This window comes from Ochotona curzoniae, unplaced genomic scaffold (assembly GCF_017591425.1).
Source record: "Ochotona curzoniae isolate NIBS_2020 unplaced genomic scaffold, NIBS_Ocur_1.0 scaffold_1037, whole genome shotgun sequence".
NCBI lineage: Eukaryota > Metazoa > Chordata > Mammalia > Lagomorpha > Ochotonidae > Ochotona > Ochotona curzoniae.
The window spans coordinates 700,948-714,607 of NW_024467083.1; positions in this window are offsets into that span (position 1 = coordinate 700,948).

The following is a 13,660-nucleotide window of genomic DNA, read 5'->3' on the forward strand; positions in this document are numbered from 1 at the left end:
ATAGGCTAAGAAAAGGCTCAAGGGAGTCTAGGACATCAAAGAACTCTTTTAAAACAACTTTTTTTGCGATTTAAATGAAAATGAGACAGACATATATGGATTAAATTTCGCCTTAAAGCAGCCTGAGGTTTGAAGATTAAGGGGGAGAGAGATGGAGGTAAAATGCATTGGGGGTTTATTATCGGTGTTTCAACTAACCTGAGACAGAGCGTTAACCCGTGATGTGTTCATGTGCACTCCAAAACGTAACGATGCATGCATGCACATACATTCTCTCTCTCTCTTTCTCTCTCTTTCTCTCTCTCTCTCTCTCTCACAGACACATACACACAGGTGGCCAGCCAGGAAGCAATACTTTCCCAGTTGATGATTTATGCAGCTTTCCAGGAGAGAAGTATGCCATGCTGGCCTTGAAAGCACTTTAGTTTGGTTGTTTTCACTCATGAAGGACATGTTGTCCTGTAATTACTCTGTCATTTCTTAAAGGGTGAAATCCTTAACAGTTTTGTGCTTTCTGTGTTGCTGTGAGTGTTCTTGTCAGAGCATGTCGAAGTAAGTTGGAATCCCCATTCGATGTCTCCTTGATGAGGAACAAAGAGAAACTGGACATTTTGAAATGCGTCCAAGGGAGTAGAAGAACAACACTTGTCCAGAAAAAATTGTAAGCAACATTTCAGATTTACTCGTTGGGTCTCAAAACACCTACACAAATACTTTCTAATTAACTTCTTTTATTTTCTCTTTCTGTCAACAAGCAAGTTTAATTTTGCACCTATCTGTGATAACAGAATTGGACAGGGTAAAAATAGCTAATGTTTAACACAGAGACAAAAATGAAAGGCATGCTTCAACTAAGCAAATGTGAAAGTCATGTTATTACGCTTTGATTCTAAAGGAGATGCAGGCATTGATCAGATTAGTTTTTGTCCTATGCGTGACCCATGAATCCTCCAATATGTGTGAATTTGAAAAAAGAAGTTTTAGGGCCTCAAATCATCAGAAACATTACTTCTTCAAAAAAAAAATCAAATCCAATTTGAATACAATTCACTTTTTTCCATACTGAAATTAGTTTCTCAGCTTGAAATGCCTAATATTGTGAAATATTATCGGACATTATAAGCCCAGATCTAAATGAACTTTTAGTATGCTTATCATCAACTTAAGAATGATATTCTAGTTTCATGAATTGTAAGAAATCTTACCTTTAAATCCACAGGGATGTCAGTATCATAAGTGAAATGTCTGTATATGACTAACAAAGTTGAAATCCAAGCTCTGTGTAGGATATAGAACGTCACATTGGTTACTTTCTGGTGAATACTCAAGTTTTGCTGTTCCCTTGAGGTTCTTAAACTGCACTCATCAAATCTAGTTACTCAATTGTTTAGTAACACAGCCACTGACCATTCTGCCAGATATACCTCTCATCTACCAGGCCCTGCAGTCTTCAAGAATTCCTTGTCCTCTACCTTCAACACTATTGCTCAGAAATGTGTTAATTTGAACTTTAGAACCCATGCGCTGAAATAATTGTGGAAGTCACCGCTGAAATTTACCCAGTGTCCAATACTTTACACAGTCACGGTCATGTTTGTATCTGGAGTCATTCCCGAATATTTGCAGCTCCTCTTTGCCAGTCAGTGTTCTTGCCAGACTAGTTATTACATATTTCGAATATTACCCTCAAATGAATGCATGGTGATTGTCATCAGGAATTTCCCAGGTTAATGTCACGCTCAATCAACACAGCTACAGGTTTAGTTCAGACCCTTGTGATAATCTGCCAAGGTAACTACAACGTGGCACAAGCCCAGCTGTGCTCACCATAGGCACGTGAGACATATCCAGGAGGGCAATAACAGAGCCAGAGCTCTGTTATTACATTAGATTAGAACTTTCTAGAAAAAATAAGATTTGGACAAAGTGGAATTGAAGAATAGAGTCTTGGTTTAAGACCAGCAGGCTAACCGTAGAGAAAAGGGCTGATTCCGGAGTTGACTGTCTGCTTTTGAAGTGCTCCCAGCGCATCTCAAAGCTGCCTGTCTGATTCTCAGGACAAAATGGACACTAGGAAACCTGAAAGATAATTTCACCTCAATCTTTATGGGACAGTGGAAGAACAGTCTTTGGCAGCATGGCTTTCATAACCTTTGGTAGCCAGGAGAGGAGATGGCCTCAGCAGAAACCTCAGTTCCACCAGTAGCTTTGATTAGATGCTAGTGGGTGGCCACAGGGAGAGTAGCTTGGCCCCTTGACTGTTCATTAGCAACAACACAGCCCACTTTGACATTAATAGTTCTGAGAGTCGTGACCACAGAAATTGAGTATTCCAACACATGCATTCATTGAGTCTAGTAAAATGTTTTGTGTTTCTGATATATTCCAACAACCAAGGATTAGTGATGCAAGTATAAAACCAACAGACTTTTCTTTTTCTACCATTAACCATGAGAAGATACATATTTTCTGTATTGGTCCAGTACACACTCACACACACATATACAAACATCTTTACATTGAAACAGTTTCATGAAATGAGTAAATGCATGCCATGCAACTCACTTGAATAGTTTCTATAGCCTCTTAATATTTTTGGTTGCATTGAATTTTATGTTCTTTCATTTAAAATGAAATGCTAGAGTGGGTGTTTGGCACAATGGTTAAGCCACCACTTGGGACACCTACATCGTGTATTTGAGTGTCTGAATTTGAGCCTCAGCCATTTCAGCTCCTTGCTAAAATGCAATCCCTGGCAGGCAACAGATGATGACTCAAATAGTCAAATGTCTGATGCCCACATGAGAGACCTACATTCAACTTCTTTTTCTTGGCTTTGACCAGTCCCAGCCTCAGTTGTTGTGAACATTTGATGTAGTGCTGGGGAGTGAACAAGTAGGTAGGAATTCTCTTTTACAATCTCTCTTTCTGCCTTTCAAATAAAATTAAAAGCAAAAAAGTATGACAAATTCTGGTAAAGTGCTTTATGTATTGCTATTGTTCGAACTTCTCTTCAGAACTCCTATTAAATTCAATTATTATTGCAACCATTTTAAGAGCTTGAATCTTAGAAGAAAACATGAACATCCTGGTTTCCTGAGTGGTTTAATGCTGTGGTCATGGGAGAGGATTCCCGATAAAAAGAGTAAGTCTGGATCTGACCCACTTTATTGATTTTTCAAGCCTCTGTATTCTATTATATTCTCCAAGAAATGACTCTCCTTAAATTCTGGTATGATATTCTGAAATTTCCCACATGCAGTTTTATGAATCCTCAACAAGCTCCTGTACATTGTTGATGGTATTCTGCTATATTTAACAGACAGTGACATAATATATTTATCATTAATGGATTGTGATTCATTGTTGGAGAAAATGCTTTTCTAATAAAAACACAATTGTTTCTATTCCATTAGACATTTATTATGTATTGGCATTGTGCTAATATGTTTATATGTATATATGCAATATATATTTATGTGTATGCACACAGATATATTCACAATTTAGTTAACTTTCTTCCATTGGTCAGTTGAGGGAGCAGGGTTTAGTTTCAGTCTTGAGAACGTACAGACAACAGGGAGGAAAGAGGTAGTGAATATTATATTACAAATAATCAAAGGTACCAAGACTTTGTAAGAAACATCTTTGAAGACTCCCAGATCAATTCTGGAAAAAAGGTTCTGTGGACATGGTCTGTGAATAGTCAAAGAAATAATGCCCTGTGTCTGTAATTGCAAAACTATGTTTATCTGCATACAGTTATGACTGGCAAACAGAAGGGATGCCCCTCTCTGTGCTGGCTTCTGTTAGTCCAGTCATTGTGATGTAAGTCTAATCTATTCCCTTCTGAGTTCAGAGCAGTCAGTGGATTTCCAGAGCCCAGTTGATAAAATCGTCCTGCATTAGTTACGGTGAGTGTTCCTTTGTGTATTATTTTTGACCACATGTTGAACCCCAGGTTTCTACCACTCTACCACTCTCTAACACCTGCAGGACACCTACAAGCAGCTCTTTGTACCTGACAACTACCAAAGATACCAAGGATTTTCACGTCTCTGTGCTTCTGTGTATGTTCCAGGTCTTTGTATGTGTCCTTGCCTCTGCTCAGGGTTTCTTTCTCATCTTCTCCATTGATTGCTTTCTACTCATTCTTCAAAAACCTGTTGACTGGCCAATGAGGCCTTACCCCTTCCACTCCCTTGTTGCAAATCATGGTCAACTTTTGTTGTACCATTGCTTCTCTGTACATATTTCTGTTATGTTACATTTTACTTGGCATTTTAACTATGATTTAGCTATGCAATACTCTCAAAGTAGAGTTTCCTCTGACCCTTCCTCCAAAGAATTTATTTAAATGATTGAGGACATGATAAAGCCATGTAGTATGTCAAAGGGCAAAAGCAAAGCTACAGTGAAACCTCTTAGAGAAAATAAAATTAGATGTTGGGAAACCAGATCAGTAACAGAAGGATAAATCAGAGTTTCATAAAAGGGTTTGGAATCAGAAATGAGTAGCAAAAAGTTGCTTAAAATCTCTGGGATGATCCATGATATCCAATTGTTTACATTTATAGAAACTGATCAGAGAGCTTAAATTACTGAATTAGGGTCCGGCAGTATGGCCTAGTGGCTCAAGTGCTCACCTTGAACGACCCGGGATCCCATATGGGCGCCGGTTCTAATCCCGGCAGTTCCACTTCCCATCCAGCTCCCTGCTTGTGGCCTGGGAAAGCAGTCGAGGATGGCCCAAGGCTTTGGGACCCTGCACTCATGTGGGATACCAGGAAGATGTTCCTGGATCCTGGCTTCGGATTGGCATAGCATCGGCAGTTGCACTCATTTGGGGAGTGAATCATCGGATGGAAGATCTTCCTCTCTGTCTCTCTTCCTCTCTGTATATCTGACTTAGCAAAAATAAATAAATCTTTTAAAAAATTACTAAATTAAATTACTAAATTTCCAAACATGAATATAACAATTAAAATGAAGTACAGATAAATGTAAATTCATAAAAATGGAAAAGCTCTCCAAGTTCAGCAGCATAAAAAAGGAGAAACAGTAAGATGAGATAATTATTTTAAACATATTTGATAGCTATTTGTTATATGCATAGTGTGTTTATAAGACAATGAGACAATAAATAAAACTGAGTCTATAGAAGAATAAAAGAAATGTTTAAAGAACAAACACACACACACACACACACACACACACACACACACACACACACACACACATTCTCTGGCAGTAAAGATTTGATCTGTGAAGAATAACCAGTAACAGATATATATTAGATTTATTACAAGGAGTTGACTTACATGATTATAGCGGCTAGGTAGGAAAGTCTGAATTTCATCATGTTAGCTTCAAGAATGGTATGCTGTTGCTGGCTGTGAGTGGAATTTTTTTTTTTTTTTCAGGAAAGAACTGTGCTCTGAGTCTTCTTTATCTGTAATTCATCTTTTTAGCTGGAGCATAAAAATCATACAAACCTATGGGATACAATGCCTAGTCTTCTCAAATGACGGAGCCAAGCTTACACAGATCATCTTAACCTAAGAATTATAATTAAAGCAAACTGATTATGGACCTTAATGAAGTCTAAAAATATTTTCACAGAAATACCTAGTAATGTTTGTTGTGTCAACCTGATATTTAAAAAATTACAGACCATACATTGTATATTTAGGATTTATACATATTTACTTAGACTATAGTTAATATGGAAGTAACAAAAATAAAATCATAAAATGATTATCTTTTTTATAAGAAAACACAGTAATCTTTTCTCCAGAAGAATATGCAATTTCCTTGATGCTCATTCTTTCCATTTGAAAAATTATTCAGCAACTTGAACACTGTAATATAAAGTAAATTATTGTTAATATATCTTACATTATATGATAGAGGAATAAGATAAAAACGAAAATATTATAAAGAAACATACACATAGGCATATCCTTTCACACAGAAATTCTATTCATAACAAAATAAGGAATAAATGCACATAACAATTGCAGTCATTGCATCTCCAGTTGGTTTCATGGTTGTGGGTGTTATTTATGATGCCTTATATTATCCACTATATGTTACTTTTCCCCTCACCAAGCATCTCAAATGGTCATGGTATTTCTCTTAGTGAGTGATTCAAATTTCTACTTCTGGGGAGTCTGGGTTAATATCAGTCCTGTCTAAATATGTTTTAGTTTTCCATTGATTTAAAAATACTCATTTCAAAAGCAGAATGACAAAAAGTGATAGAGAATCAAAGTATGAGAAAGACTGATTTAATGAAAGAAGTTGCTGGTTCATTCTGCAAAGCCCTGTGATGACCAGGGTTGGGCCAGGTCAAAGCCAGGAGCTAGGAACTCCCTCCAGGTCTTCCCATGGGTGGCTGGAAGCTGAACCTAAGTGCTTGAGCCATAAGAGCATTAGGCAGAAGCTGGATCAGCTTCAAATGAAGCACTTTCACATGAGATTTGGGCATCTGATTGTTGGCTTAACCCACTACACCACAGTACTAGCCACTTCGAATGACTTTTACCGCAGGATATGATAGCACTGAAAGATGCCGAAAGGGGTATCCAGTGCTCAGTGTTCCAGATATACCCCCTGCCTCCATTGTTAGTAGCAGTTCCAATTCCCCTTGACAATCAGGACCAATAATCCCAGCAAATACAGCAACCTTCTGTGCTTGTTAATTCAAATTCATAAGGGGCTTAGCATAGCCAGATTGTCTTAACTTTCATAACTGTGGAACTATTAACATGTCTTCTCATTGAAATACTTTTCCTTCTGGAACAATGAAGAGCCTTGGGACTTGTAAAAACATATAAGTTCATGTGAATAGCAAACAAAACTTTTCACAGGAGTCCATAGGGGAATTGAGCATAGTCTCTCTGACTTTCACCCCATTGGTTTACCTCTGTTCCTTCAAACAGATTCCTGACTATAGGAGAAACATGATTCAGTGCCATTATTTGTTGGACACTGATTGGAGCACACACAGTCGTCAGCCTTCTGGAGGACAATGTTTCAAGTTTTACTGTTGTGCAAGTATCTGAGCATTTCAAAGGCTTTGCAGCTGCTCTGTCAAGAAACTGCTTTTAGATGACAGGCAGCACAGAAAATCGGGAGAATTCCATGATCATTGGCCCATTGTTATGCTTCATTTTCTTTAACATATTTTTTTCTTTCTCTTTTCCTTTTATTTTTTTAAAATCAGAAGCCATGCTGTGTGGAGATCTGTGATGGTGAAAAAGATATTTTATATGTCCACAGGCGCTAGCTATAGCAGAAACATTGTATGTAGGGAAGGCAAATCCACACCAAGAGTAGTTTCCTTACAAGGGCAAAGCATTGCCCCCATTATGATGAAATCAATCCAGTTCAATTAACTTGCCACCAAACATCTGGTTGATCACCTCGGAGAATGGTAACCGTATCAGATAATTGGTGTTGGTCTCTTCTGCTGGCAGATGGGCACTCAGAAGTGACAGTAGCATGACTAGTATTGGCATAATGAATACTGTCTTGCTAATATCATATATAAATTCTACCCTGGGCTACTTTGTTCATGAGCCCATTGAACAGAAGGAACTTAGCAAAGTAGTTAACTGGCATCCAAAGAATGGATCATCTTAGCCACTTGATCATGAAAATCTTCCAGTGCTGTTTTCACTCTTTTATGAACATTCACACTGAAAACAAATTTCTTTTTCTTTGCCATTAAGAGACCTCTTTCTGGGCCTGGCACAGTAGTCTAGTGGCTGCAGTACTTGTGTTACATGTACTAGGATCCCATATGGGTACCAGTGCTAATCCTGGCAACCCCACCTCCCATCCAGCTCCCTGCCTATAGCCTGGGAAAGAAATCGAGGATGGCCCAAAACCTTAGGACCCTGCACCTGTGTGAGAGACTCAGAAGAAGCTCCAGGCTCATGGCTTCAGATCAGCTCAGCATCAGCCGTTACCGGCCACTTGGGGAGTGACCCATCAGATGAAAGATCTTCCTCTCTATCTCTCCTTCTCTCTGTACATCTGACTGTCCAATAAAAATAAAATAAATCTTTTTAAAAAAGAGAGACCTCTTTCTGTATATACTTTTACCCAACCTTGTACAAATGTTCTAATGATTTTCAAGTTCTTAACTAACTACATGATAACTATAACGGTGCTTCCTTTTGCTGTCTTACCTTCCAGGTTTTCACCATGTTCCCACTTGAAGTGCGCCCATCGAGGGATTTCCCTTCACTGCCATGCCCTAGGAGAAGACTGCAGGGCTGCAGCTGTTGCCTTTGGGGTTCTGCCTGAATATTGTGCACACACATCTGTAAACCAGACCCAACTTTTCTGTTCCACAGTCTTCTTGTCATAGGAAATATATGAATATGTTTATATGACTATATGTTTATGAAAATGCTTATGAACATAACACTGTCTATATTCCACCTCATTTTTAAATAAATTCACATAAAAGTAAAACAATCTGTCTTCAAAAGTTGGGTTCAATAGTAAAAATCAGCTAAAGCTAATTTAAAAATTACATATTACGAAATTCCTTGGAGTTGGCATGTATAGAGGTTATTACTGCTGCCTTCAAGACTGGCATCCCATGTGGGCACTACTTTTGTGTCACAGTTGCCTCACTTAAAATCTAACTGCTTGATAATGGCCTGGGAAAGGTGGCAGAAGATGGCTTAAGTGCTTTGGACCCAGCTTTCCATGTGGAAGTCTTGGAAGAAGTGCCTGATCTCAGTTTTGGCCTGGCCCAACCTTGACTATTAAGGGAATTTTGAGAGTAAAACAGTGGATAAAAGATGAAAGATTCTCTCTCTTACTCTCTCTGTAATTTTGACTTTCAAGTGAATAATAAAATCCATAAAAATACAAAATCCCTTATGCTTCAAAAAGTTGAGTATACATATTTTTTTATCTCCACCAATTTTTTTTTTTTTTTTTTGTTAAGATCAGGGAGAAAAGAGAGGTAGCTTGTCAGGTAAGTAACTGGAAACCATACCTCAAGATTCACATATGATATCTTTAAACATCAGAGGGGAAGATGCTTAAACAAAAGATGCTTACATGTGAGTGACATGAAGGACAGAACCAAGAGCTTCAGAGAGCAGAGCATATTTTTGTGTCTAGTCCTAGGCTACAAGCAAACCAACCAACCAACCAAGAAACAACCAAGAATGAAGATTTCAAAGCCTGTAGTGAAGTCTACTTCAATATTAACTGTTTATTATTCTGGGGATATAAACATTTCTTGTCCTTGTAGATGTTCTTACACAAAGATAATAACATGGTTTGACTTTAAGGGATTGCTATTCTAAAAGATAAGAAGGATAATTATTGATAATATATACTGAAATTCACATAAACCTTATGATAAAATAAGATTTCGTATATGTTATTGGTAATATAGCATAAAATAATAGTATGTTAGGAGCTAGCACTATGAGATAGTGGGGTTAAACTTCTGCCTATTGAGCTAGCATCTCATCTGAATACTGGTTCAAATCCTGGCTTCTCCATTTCTGATCCATTTCCCAGCCTGGGAAAGCAGCAGTAGATATAGCTCAAGCTTTTGGGCCCTGTATCCATGTCTGAAACATAGGGGAAAAACATGGTTCCTGGCTTTAGGTAAGCCACAGATTTTTTTTCCCTTCACATGTTTCGGCCACCGAATAGCGTTTCAAAATCTTTGGTTATTATTACCACAACTGAGGCCGAAAGGTTTTACTAAACCGTTCTTCCCAGCTAGTATAACATGAATGAAGGATTTCTACCTGAGTCTAAATCACTTGTTACCCATCTAATGAAGCTCTTTATAGGAAGTAGCAAATAAACACTTTACATCCTTGTCAAGAATTTCACAAATTGAGTTCTTTGCTTTATTGCCTATTCATAACATACGTGGTATCAACAACAAGAGTGCTGGGCTCAAGGTCTGAATTAAACATGATGTGGTTATGTGACTTTGGCATGGTCATTTCACCTCAAGGAAGCCCCATGATTCTCTGTAAGGGCATTCAGCAAGTCTTAGATATGTAAGGGCTTTATAAATTGAAAAGTGGAACCCAAATGTAAAATGTTAGCTCGTTCCTTTGAAATGTTAAAAGCCTAAATGGAAGTTTCAAAATAAGTGATGATTTTGAAAATTCTGCTCAACGCAACTTTACCCAAGAGTGACTGTCATCCCAATCATCAAGTAAAAAAAAAAAAAAAATCAAAAGAAACCGACTCAAGAAAATCAGTAATTCCTGAAAGAATTTTGTAGGGGAGCTGAAAAGATCTCTATCAGAAAGGCAAGCAAGTAAGTGCCTATACTGACCAACTCTGTGATGTTAACCAAGTCACTTAATCTCTCTAAGCCATGATATCCTCCTTACAAAATGATGGGGTGGGGGCTAGATAATCTCTAAGAGCCCTCACAGGGCTAACATTCTATCAATTGAGACATTGAGGGATGCTCTGATGGGGGCTCAACCACTGTCTGCCCACTCAGCTCTGGGCAGCCTGGGAAAATCTCACAAAATCTGCCTCCTACTTGATCAGGATGCACTTCAGCCACAGACACGGGAAGATAGTGTGCCATTTGGTCAGCTTCTCTGAATTGAATTGACCTCTTAGCTTTGTAAAATGTATCTTTCATTGACTTCAATACCAACCATTTAATCCCTGGAAATTAATCGAGGGAGTTTCAGTTTGAATTTCCCTGGTGTTATTGGTATATGGAAAATCTTGTTACTTAAATCTCACTTTTGTGTGTTACCTCGTAATTTTTAAGAGATCATCATAGCAATCTCCTATTTCTGTTCACTCTGAAAATCCAAATGGGTTTATTTCCTAAATTGCTAATAACCTTACTCAGTCAGACAAATTATCAAGTATATGGACTACAGTTGAACACAAACTCATTTTATTTGATGAAGGCAAGAAAAATACTGAGATTTTCATTTTGAGAGTAAAACTGCCAGGGTGAATTACTTGGAATGTAGTTCAACATGATGAAATGCCATAAATTATACTGAAAATTTCTTTGTGTAGGTATCCAGCTCTGTATGCTTTTATTGATAAAGCAGCAATTTTCCCCTTCTTTTTTCTTTTTTTTTTTTATGAGGACAAAACAATTGCATTACCCTGGGAAAGAATTTGACTTCTATTAGCTGACTACAGCACTCATATAAAAAAAGTCTGTCTTGTGCTAATTTTAGTAGGAGAAAAAGTTCTCCCTAGGAAACTTTGCCTTGCACCCTGAGCATGATGTCACCCACCAGGGTCCGACTGGGCTTTTTTTTAAGCTTTAGGAGAGAGTGAGTCGTTTCACTCCAGTGAAAAGCGGGGGCCAACATGGAAAGTGTTCTCAGACGCGAAGTAACAAATGTACTGCTGCATAAAGATGCTTTTTGAAACAAAAGTCTGGCAAGGCTGAGGAATAAGAACAGAAGGTAAGCCCAGTTCTCCCAGGCTGCTCTTGAAACTCTCCGAAGTGGGCTGGATGATTCCCCACTCGCTTCTCCCCAACTGGGCATGCATTTTGGCAGTCAGTCTTGTTTAGGTTCTGCCATTTGATTTTCAAGGAATTGCTACAGTATACAAAAGGTTTTTTTTTTTTTTTTAAATCTAGATTGTTAAGTTCCATATGTTTGGGTAAAGTTTTTCAATAGTGACCAGCTGCATGCATTCCAAAGAAACCTGTTTGAAAGTTTGGACTCAACTTCTGCCCAGCCAGAGAGGAAAAGGCCTCGTTCTCTTTGCATGAGTCACTCGGTCAAAGATTAATCCTAATGAGCTACTTTCTACAGGCAGGCACACCCAGGCTTTGCATTACATACTTACGATTTCTCAATGTTTAGGCCAAAATGTGTACACTCAGATGCTGATAGATATTGTCTTTCCAGAAACCATTAACCACAGTATTAACTGTAATAACTTAGTGAGTTTAAGGAATGAGGCCAAGCAGGGGCAGGGGGTTGGGGGTTGTGCAGCGTTGCTAGGGAAAGCAGTTGTTCAAAGCCCAAAGAACACAGTGATGGAACTCGGTTTCTAAAATCGGAACAAGAAGACAACTCAATCCTCTGTGCTTTGGTTTCATCTGGTCCACACCGCCACCTCTGCCAGGTGGGTCTCCAGGAGGAAGTGCTCTTAGGTTAATTGATCTTATCAGGTAGGGGCTGCACTGGGGAAGGAATCTGAAGTTTTTTATTCAGAAAATCAGTATGAAGACAGCATTTCCTGAGACCTCTCTCAGCCCCCGGTGGGTGACTGTACACAGCCTTGCCACCGTGCCTGAGCCCCCAGCAGTGCATTGCCTTTGCGTTATGATGCAGCTCCACACCGGCCCACCCCAGGGTTGCTGGGGAGAAGCTGCTGTTGTGAATATGTTTCCAGGAGTTAAGGGTCTACCCCTCACCATTCCTTATCCTAATGCAGGTCTGAAATTAAATTTCATTTGTATTCTATGACTATTTTGCCTTATACAAAAGGCTTTTAAAATTTTATTTTTCTCACCTATCTCGTGGGATTTTCCTGACTGTTGAGACTGGGAAGACAAAGGGGTAAAGCAAGTGGAAGAGATACAAAAGGGGTGATAAAGGAGGAGGGGAAGGAAGGCAGAGAGGAACGTTAATCCAGTCAGGGAGAGCACTCAATTTGAATTTAAACTCAAAATAAACATTTATTGAGCTCTATGTAGAGCCGTATGTACAACGGAGTGCTAAGTGATGCTGACTTAACAAGCAGACCATGACACAGCCCCTCATCTATAAGGGCTTACATTTTAGTGGGAGACAGATCAATAATCTTCTAACTTTCATTGTTGTTGTCATTTGTGTCAAGCTCTGACATAGTCACACTGTGGTACAAAGTGGCGCACCTTGTAAGCTGTGTCATTTTTAATCTCCATGACATCAACAGACTACCTATCATCAGTCTTCCTTTTTTTTTTTTTTGAGAAGGAATCCAAGGTCCAGGAAAACTAAGTAAATTTGCTCAGGATCACACAGCTGATACACAGGCAGTTTAGGAATCAAATATAAATCTTCTAAACGCAGGAATGCCTTTCTTTGAGATTATTACGTGGCAACTCATCCAGGATACAATGAATAATACTACCAGTATATTGAAATACAGCCTTCTGGAGCAGAGGTAGGAAAAAGACGTTTGGGAGAATAAAATAAGGAATCATTAATTTTAAACTAGTCTCATTAGGAACTTGCTTATAGATCCCTGGCTTATATCAATGGCTACACAATCCTTTGCAGAGTTTTGGAAGTCAGTTGAAGGTGTTTATTTCAGGAACAGAGGGGTTCTCTCAGTTTTGTGACTCCAGGTGTAGCAGACAAGCAAGAGAAGCTTGTGAGTCTGTTCTTGCGGTGGAAGTCTGCTGGGCAGCCACCATGCGGTTACGGAGTACTTCAGATGTGGCTAGGGAGTTGGAGAGACTGACTTTTTAAATTTAATTAATCCACTTTTAGAAACTGACTCTCAGTTACTGGAAATTGTTTTTGTGTATTTGGAACAACTTTGGCATCTGAGTATTTTTAAACTGTAAATTTATAAAATATAAATACAGATTAAAGTATGCATAATGAAACTTAACTGTTGACTGAGATTTTCTGTAAATGTGAAATGTGTATTAGATTGTTCAAGT